The sequence below is a fragment of the Triticum dicoccoides genome, chromosome 4A (assembly GCF_002162155.2).
Source record: "Triticum dicoccoides isolate Atlit2015 ecotype Zavitan chromosome 4A, WEW_v2.0, whole genome shotgun sequence".
Classification (NCBI taxonomy): Eukaryota; Viridiplantae; Streptophyta; class Magnoliopsida; order Poales; family Poaceae; genus Triticum; species Triticum dicoccoides.
In genome coordinates, this window is record NC_041386.1 from 620,074,367 (window position 1) to 620,081,671 (window position 7,305).

The following is a 7,305-nucleotide window of genomic DNA, read 5'->3' on the forward strand; positions in this document are numbered from 1 at the left end:
AGAGGCCTCTGAAATCGATGAATATGGAAAATTCAGACGAAATAAGCAAATAAAATTTAAAGTTTTAGATGAAATTCAACTGGCTTCATATAAAGTTTGATTGAATTTTTTAGGGCGATACAAGGTAAAGATAACTGACACAAGAATTAAAGGGCAATATTTCGGCTTTATTAATCTTGTCTAAAAGATATAGATTGGCATGTTTAGGACCATCATGGATAACAACATCTACGAGAACACATTTTGTAATACTCGTTCAAATCCAATATGCCCTTTTTTATTATTGATTATTCCAATACATCCATTTATTCTACAGATTTATATGCAAGCCAAGAATTTGACCAGCCGCTTGTGTACATAGTGTGCTTCCTCTGGGGCTTTGACATATTACCCTCTGTGGGATATATTATCTAGCTCGAAGAACAGAAAGGAAAATCCAGAGTGTCAATGATATGTATTATTTGTAGTTGTAGGGGTGTTGGAAATAAATGTTTTAGCACCAATGGAGCAGTTGGTAACCTGGTACTCCTGTTTTATTTTCGTCTGATTTTATTTAGTCTCACCTCCCACCACCCCGTACCACTGGTTTTTATCTATCTATACAAATCTTCCCTCCCACTGGTCTAAGCCGGTTATCAATCTTTGGTAATGCAATAAAAGTCAAAACGGGAATAAATCAGATCATGGTCGGCAGTCAATCTCAAATCTGCTGAGTTTTGGTAACAGAATAAGTTCAAATGAAAGGATGGGGGGACGTTCGTATAAATAAGGATGGTAATCTCCATCACATACCAATTACTCTAGAATTAATCGCGGTCATAATCTCCATCGCATACATAATTACTCCAAAATCAATCACTGTCATAATCTACATCGCAAAAATAACTATTCCTTCATAACCATGCGAGCACCTCGCCCCACCAATCTCACCTCCCGTTTCTACCATCACGACTGATTTTCTCGCGTTCTCTCCTGCACGCACAAAAAAAAAATCCGCCCGAGCCTCGACCGTGTGCTGGGACTCATCTGCCACACATCGCATGCTCCACAACGACGCCCAGCGGAACCTCTTCTTCGACGCCCCACGCACCCCCTCGCCGCCACCACCGACGACCTACGCGTTCGCCTCTACGGCCTTGATGATCGTGCCCGCTCCCGTGACGTCCTCGCGCTCAAGCGCCGCACGCGCATCCATGCCGACTTCAGCCACGTCGAAGGGGTTGAGGAGCCCCTCGACCCAGCCCTCGCCCTCGCCTGTGTCAATGGCCCTGCCTATCTTGGCGGGGTCGATTCCCCCATCGCCCAACTCATCTTCGACGAGTATAGCATCACTGGGTACACCGCGATGTCCGTAGGCTTGGTGGGTTCCAGAACACCAGTGACGTGTATGAGGCAGCTCGACCAGGGCGAGGGGCTCGTGCTCGTGCTCGAGCTCGACGAGACGCACTTCGATCTCGGCACCAACTACGAGTTGGACTGTGAGACTGCCGAGCAGGCGGCGGGCTACGAAGACGGAAGTGGGGGCAGTTCGAACTTGTCGCTGCCGGAGACCCTGGAGAGGTGCGCGAAGAGACCTGGTCAGATTTGTTGGCCCCCAATGGTAGATGCTCCATGTGTTCTCCTCTGGTTCCTTGTGCATTATATGGGTTGTCTCAATTTTCAGTTTGGAACACATAGCCATGAAAAAAAACTGATGTCGTGGTTACATATTGGTACTGGGAAGATTTGATGTATTATCGCTAAGCTCTCATGAGCAGGCCTGATTTTACAGATGTTTAGTGCGCCGGTTCCTGTTCATTTTGCAACACAGTCCTACGATCTAATTGATGTTTCTCTGAATTTATGACAGGTAAACCGCACTAATAACAAATCAGATGGCATCTCTCATGTTGCCGTCGTTTAAAAGGGTGCAATCGTTTCTCATGATAACTATTAGTACCGGGGTCAATCAAATATGAGAATACCATTAAAATTAGAATTAGAGTACTTACCCTCGGCACTATTTGGAAATACGTGTGTTCTTCCTTGATACAGTGCAATTAATGTTCACCATATGGCTTGATAACCGGACCATTTTATCATTAATCTTAACCTCCTTCCTGTTGTTGGAAATGGCCTTGAGCTTATCTTATTAGCATGGCATTGTTTTTATACTAAATTAATGCAGATAGGTGGGCTGTTGAACTTTAGGCTGCAACAGAGCCACACAGGATGAACTTGACAAGACTTTATACTATGTTTAAGTCATGTCTAATGACTTCTTTGTGTTGTAAGAGAAAAAAATCATTTCTGACTAGCTACGGGTCATGAGTTCTATGAACATCGATGGACCTGCTTGATATATCAAATGCCTTATGTCAAATTGTAGTGCACATGATATTTTTGTCAAACTTCCTTGTTATATCCATTTTCTAGGAAACAAACAAATTCGCTGTGTTCCACATATATTAGAAAACAACACACTGACAGAGAAGCCACACAGATAATCAAAGGGCAATGGATTGAAAGATGAATGATGTAGGGAAACTAGGATGGAAAGGTCTGCTAGAGGGGTGAATGGTGTTTGTTGAAAAAGGGAGGAAGATGCTTGTGTTGGTGGTCGCCGTCCCCGTCGACGATGCCGTAGATATAACTTTTGTGGTTGTTGTAACAAAAAAAAACAGTCCGATTAGCACTACACTAGGGTGCTTGATACGAGTTTTCAAATGGCACTAGCACGCGATGCTGCCACGACACCACCGGTCCACCACTCGGACCTTGCTGGCCTTCCTTGCCATGGTCTCCCTCGCCAGTTCAAGATCTAGGGAGGACGGATCGATATTCTCGGGAGACCGAGGAGGTAGGGATGTGGTCGACAAACCAACAATTGGACCACCCGCATTGTATGCTGCTGGCTTGCAGGCTAGGGTTTGGAAAGATCAGGCTAAGATGATGGATCGAACATATATCTCACGAAGAAAGATGGGCGAGTCTAAGAAAGATGGGAAAGTTGAGGCCTTTGAAACATTGGGTGGCCATGCTTTTAGACAATGTTATTAACTGATTATGATTTGTGCTGCTGCTCAAGATGTTCACACTGCTACATCGAACTTCCATTGTTGCCTTCACGAACGTTTTAGCGGTCATATATTGTTAGTTTGCGTTCTTTTGCTACTGAATTGCTAGATGTTGGCTCTTTTGAACTTGTTAGGCTAGTGGTTAGGTGCCGCGTGGACGCCGTCAATGCACGGTGGGTTTCTTGTTAGTTCTTTAAACCCATTTCTTTCCTTTCTCATTTCCTCGATACCTTTGTATGCTGGGAAGATGTATATCCTTTATGAGGACTAATGGAAATGGCTGGGATTAGGTCTGTTAAGAAAACAAAGGTAATGGTTACACTTTTCGATGAACAAAATGCTTAGAGCTAGGTGTTCTTGCAGCAAAGTACTTGCACCGATCTCACCAGATTTTGTTTTTGATTCGTCAAGTATTTATTTCACGCTTAGGAACAGAGCAATTGTATCACTAATCATTACATAGTCTAATATGAATATATGACAAAAGAATATCAATTACTTGATCTGCTGCACATATGGATGGCTTGTTCATCAACAATGTGCAATCAACAAGACATACACGCACACTCGGATGCAAATTCCGCACTTTCCGTCACACACACGGACACTCCATGTCGGGGCAGGGCACGCCGTCGTCGGGGCAGGGCATGCCACTTCCATGTCGTCGCCGAACAGCTCCTCCCATGTGCATTGGAAGCTGCCGTCATCCTCCTCCACCGTCTCGACGCCATGTTCGCCGGCTAAGGAGTCCTCCAATGTACAGTCGCTGCCATGCTCGGCCGCCTTAGTATTTCCTTGGAGCGTCAGTCCTAATTCTAGAAGCATGTCGGTGAAAAACCCGCCTGGATCCACGCTGCCGTCGTCCACTACTCCAGGGGGCAACATCTCGTCGTCTTGGTCGGACATGAACGAACGCTCGAACTCCCGAAGCGTCCCGCCGGCTTCTTCTTCTTCTTGGATGGTCATTTCTTGGCGGCGTGGGGTTTTGGGACGTGGAGCCTCTGGATGTTGGACCTCGGCGGCCGCCTTCCTCTTCCTCTTGGAACCGGGGGCGTTGATTACCGACGCGTAGGTAATCTCCCTCTTGTGGGGTGAGACGTAGATCTTGCATAGCACCACCCAACCCTGGTTCTAGCTGCTCCAGGCCTCTTGATCCCAAAGGAAAGATGGTCGATCAGGCCGACCCGTTTACCATGAGTGTCTAGCACGGGCTCGCTCTTCTCCGAGTGCCAGTTGTAACCCTCGTCGTGGTCGACGACGCGCTGTCGCCTCCTGCTGCGGCCACCTTTGGTCTTGTGACGACGGACCGGTGAGAAGAAGTACCACACGCCTCCTTTCCCGTCGTCCTTGTTGGAGCCAGGCGCGTGGGCACGGTTCTCGATGAGGTCTCCGGGTGGCGCGGAGTAGACGTCGTCTTCGTGGATGAGCTAGCTAGGGGACGTACTTCTCGTCGCCTTGATCGGAAGGAACTAGCTATGGAAGGTCCGTAGGTGTGCAACCCTAGCAGGAGTAGTATATACAAAAATTGGCAAAAATTGAGACACTTATTTTAAGACGTATTTTAGGACGGAGGAGTATATACAAAAATTGGCAAAATCCTAAGTGCTTATTTACATAGGAGTAGTAGGCGTCCGCTTTTCTTTCTTCCACCAGAGGAAAGAAAAGGCGATCTCTCCGCGAGGAGTCTTCCCTGCCGCCGTCCGGCGGCTCCCCTCCGCTGGCGGCCTCGGTCGTCGGTGGTGAGGGGGGTCGCCGGATCCACGCGTGTGGATCGTGTTTTCTCTCGTAGATTAGGATTTTAGGCCATTCATCGTCTTGGCTTCGGCGGCGGCGATGGCAACATTGAATAAACTTTCTTCGGATCCTACTCCAACGAGGAGATCAGTCCTATGGTTGGGGATGGATTTGGAAATCAGTCTGTTCAAGCAAACATGGCGTGGCGGCAGCGACATCCTTGTGGTCAACCTGTGTCCTCGGGCTCCGCTGTTGCGACGACGTTTGCTCCAGAGCTGGCGTGGAGCTTGGGAGGTAGTCCAGGAGCGGATGCAAATTGTGGTCTTCATCGGCGGCTTCTGAAATATGGTGGATCGTGTGCTGGGTTCACGGTTCATGAAAGGCGGATGTGGTTTTCTCCTCCGGCGTTCTAGTCGTGTGGGTGTGCCAGATCTGGAGTTTGATGGCGTGTCCGGGGTGTTGCCCCGGTCTGATTCGTTCAACGGTAATGGTTTTGCCTTTGGTGAGCCACCTTTGAGGTCCGCAAAGCTGCATATCAGCTATGGAGCCGCTACGAGCTCGGGTGCGAAGATGATCCATCATTTTTTTTCTTTTGGTGGCTGCTGTGGTGGTTCCAGAGGCAGGTGACGGGCGTTGGTGTCAAGTTCAGAGGTTTTTTCAGTTTTGATTGTAATTTTACCTTTTGGTTGTTGTTCCTTTATGCAAAGGCTAGATTTCTGCTGTCTTTTCAGTTTTGTCAGGTCAGTTAGGTGACTTGTACTATAATACTTATGACACGTATTACCGTGAAAAAAAGTAATAGGGCTTACATAGTAATTTTTCTATTAAAAAATTGTACTCACAAAAAAGTGCGTAGCATAGCATACTATCGATCGAGCCGTCAATCCATTTTCTACTAGTGATCGCCATGCCCACATCGTTCCTTTGTCACTCCACGCTGTCTCTTGACCCTCTCCCCGCCATCTCTCCTCCATGCTACTGGCGGAGCCCGTCCGATCATGTCCATGCCACCTCCCTTCCCTTGACGGCATCACTGCATCCTCCTCTCCCCTCCACGGCATTGGCCGGCCCCTCCTCGCCCCGCCATCTCTCATATATATCATCAAGGCCTCAATTCCCTCGACGGCGTCACTCGCGTCCTCCTCTCCTACGACGGCATCACCGGCCTCCATCTCTGCAAGACAACCTCTCATGTCGCCGCATCAGCACCGAGCCCGCGCGCTGGCTGATTTTCTAGTCGAACTAATAGTCAAAATTTGACTAGCAAAATATTGGTCATGTAACCATCATTTAGAGCGGAATCGGACTCTACTATGTAATCGCTAAATCCAAACCTTCAATAGAACCAATTTTTAAGATATTTCTGTCATTTTTTTATTTTTGTTGATACTAATTTTTTTATGTATTTCTAACAAAATCTTTTTGTTGATTTTAGAAACAAAAAAAAGAACTACCCATCTCACAAAAAAAAGTGTACATTGCACGGTACCTGAAAAAAAGTGCCCATCGCACGGTTTAGAAATTAACTGTACTCGCAAATAAAAGTGCGTACACCCGCAAAAAAAAAACAAAAAAAAGTGCGTAGCATATGTACCATCGATTACAGGTAGGATCTTTCCCAACCCTAACCTCAGGCCGCCGCCGATACACGATGTGGGCTTGGCGATCGTTCCTCGGTCAGCCTCGACACCTCCTTCTCTCCCGTCGCCGCCCTTTCCGCCACGGTGTGAGCCAGCTGACAGCCGCTCTCGGCAGAGATGACCTGATCGGCTCACGAGGATACACCTCCAACTCCAACTCCAATGGCGATCTGCTCGCCAAGGCCAACCGGCAGCATCTGGCGGCGGCGGCGAAGCGGCATCTATACGTGGTTCTGGACGACCACAGCGACGGACACGGCATCCACAAGCTGGACCTCGCCAACGACGACGATCTTGACGGCAGCACGGGGCGCCTACCGGAGCCTCCGGTCCTCCGCGTGGCGCTTCCCACTGTCCGCGACGATGTGCAGTTCGCCGCGGTTGGCAGCAGCATTGTTGCCACATCTACCAGCATCACCAGAGACGTGGAATGGCCAGAGGTCAGCGTCGGCGGCGTCCTCATCTATGACACCAAGACGGCGGCGCAGGTCGTCTCGCCTTACCTCCCGAAAAGCCTCCTTGACGGCTGCGGCTGCACGGCAGCCATTACAGTCGGCGACAGACTGTATTTGTTCGAGTCATGTGGGTTTGAGAGATACTACAAGTACGTTGGCCACGGCAAAACCATTTTTGCATCGGGCTTGCACTGCCTCACCGCCCATGCAGCCGGAGGAGACGAGGACAAGCTCTGGAATTGGCAGCCGGTGTCGGCTTCGTCGCAGTGGCGTTGGAGTTGCACTGAGAATCTTCTGATGCTCCCCTTCGACGCCGATAACATCTTGGCGCATGCGGTGCGCGCCCCGCTAGGAACGGCCCCGCACGACCATGAGATCTTGGTTTCCGCTTGGCGCTGGGACCGGGACGTGAACAAGGCC

At 48.9% G+C, this 7,305-nt stretch overlaps 2 pseudogenes; one reads left to right on the top strand and one right to left on the bottom strand.

The window, feature by feature from the left end:
• Positions 1–1,040: 1,040 nt before the first annotated feature.
• LOC119283857 lies at positions 1,041–3,401 on the top strand (annotated as a pseudogene).
• Positions 3,402–3,551: 150 nt separating this feature from the next.
• Positions 3,552–6,297, bottom strand: LOC119283858 (annotated as a pseudogene).
• Between the last annotated feature and the right edge of the window lie 1,008 nt (positions 6,298–7,305).